A 2,174-nucleotide genomic window follows, 5' to 3' on the forward strand; every position below is an offset into this window, starting at 1 on the left:
CATTGCCGGGCGGCGGCTCCGCAGGGCTGGAGGGCTTGGGGGGGGGGGAAGGGGGCGAACGCGGCCCTCGGGGGCCGCCCCGCTCCCCGCAGCCCCCCACCCCGGGCTGCCCCCCGGTGCTCCGGGCGCCGCTTTCTGCCCCTTCCCCTCCGCCGTGCCGCGCCCGGAGGAGCGAAGGCCCCCCCGGGGAAAGGGGGCAGACAAGTGCTGCTCTGAGATGCTTTTCTTGGGGGAAAAACGGGGGGGGGGAAAAAAGGAAAATAACTTTTTAAATTATCCTGACAACGCTGCCTGACAGCGGCGTGTTAACTGCATCCTCAATCTGCTCTATCTACCGGCTGTAAAGCTCCTATGCTCAGATTTTGGTGTTGTCCATTTAAAACGAACGCTCGTTTTTTGGAGTAAGGAACAACGCCAGCGCGAAACGYGCGAAGCGTTGCGTGAAAGAGGCTTTGGGACCTCTGACGCGTTTGGACGTCCCTCAGCGGATGCCTCCGTGCGCCGTGCGGGCAGAGCCGCGCCGCTTCACCCGGTGGGGTTACCGGAGAGCCCCGGCTCCGAATTAGTGCGGTGAGCGAACGCCGCGCCGTGCAGAAGGGGCTTGTTTCGTTCAGCGCCCAGGTCGTTACGTGTAAACTTAATTTGTTGCTGCCCTCACCGCACAACCTCGGAAAGGGAGACCCAGGCTGCCCGGGAGACCCGTCTGCTCACCTGGGCCATTACTCGACTGAAAAGAGGAGAAAGCTGGAAGCGCTTGTGCAATTACAGCTGTGAAGTGGAATGAAAACACCAGATAATACTGTGCACAAAAATAAGCATCAAAAAAATCTTTTGGGAGGGATCATTTTTCTAATGCACCTCAGTAAAAAAATAAAGCTCCGAAATTCATAGACAAGGAGCTTCTCTGAGAAATGTGCCTTTAAAGTAGTTTTATTTGCTTACTGAATTGAACTTCAGAGTGTTCTTGAAGATCACATAAACATCCACCCTGGTGAAGCTCATTTTGTATGTTCCTGTACTGTAAGTTATGTCAGGCATTTTTTGTTGTAAATGACTATGTATAACATAGTCGAGATTAAGCACAATGTTACAATATACAACACGTCAGCCATCTTCACCACAGAGCTTGCAAAAACATTTTCTTAAGACACGTTTTGAAATGCTGACCTTTGTAGTTACTGCTTTATGGTGACCCTACAGATGTGTTTACAACACTGAAATCTGGAAACATCTCTTTTGATTCCCTCCTTCCCCCGCCAGAATATTTTTTTTCATTTTACGTGTGAGCTCCATACTGTCCTAGCTGCCTTTTCGGAGCGTAAGCTGTGTAAACACGAAGGCAGAGATAGCAAGCGCATAAATCACGGGGCTGCCGTCCTTCGTGCCGGCTGCTTCTTGTGAGGTGCAGTGCTGCGGGACCAAATGAGAGTGCGAGGAGCAGGGCCAACGTGCGGGAGAAGGGCACTGAGCCAGTATTACTTAGCAGTAGAAGTGTAAAGACTAATTTTGATGCTTTTAGAAAAGGATTTGGCCCACACTATGTGGTCCTTACTTGCACGAGCAATTGCATTCAACCTTATGGGAGTAACCATGCCTCTGCAGGCCCCSAAGCATCATGAACTTTTCAGTTGTTCTCCTTCACCTTAAAGAGGTTTTATAAAGAATAACTCCAGCTTGTGATTCATTTAGTTTTCTGAGCCAAAAAATTATGTATGAAAATGGACTTGTTAATCCCAATTCAAAATATCTCTTAATCCACCTCATCATTAGTTCAGTTGCAGGATTTTCCATAGTTATAAATCCAACATTTCTCCACAGACATTTTTTTCCAGCTATATAAATGCTTTTTAATAGGAGCAAATCCTGCAGTCCTGATTCAGTAGCAGGCAGAGTGCCTGTGGTCTGGAGCAAGAGCAAAGATCTCGGACTGGCCCTTAGGGCTAAGGTCATTTCAGACATAGGCTATTTTCCCCTCCAAAATAACCTATGCACAAATCAAGAATCACTTGACTTGCTCCAGCCAGCATTAACAGCCTGAACYGCCTGCTGTAAAGAAAATTCTTCACAGACAGGTTTGCTGAAAACATAGTCCCCCCTAGAGGTTGAAAAGGTGAAATCTTTTAATATCGTCTCTACTGCAGATATATCCTGCCATTCGGATTTTAAAAATCTTT

Source organism: Rhea americana, unplaced genomic scaffold (assembly GCF_003343005.1).
Source record: "Rhea americana isolate MKP2758 unplaced genomic scaffold, rheAme1 scaffold_13, whole genome shotgun sequence".
Taxonomy (NCBI): Eukaryota; Metazoa; Chordata; class Aves; order Rheiformes; family Rheidae; genus Rhea; species Rhea americana.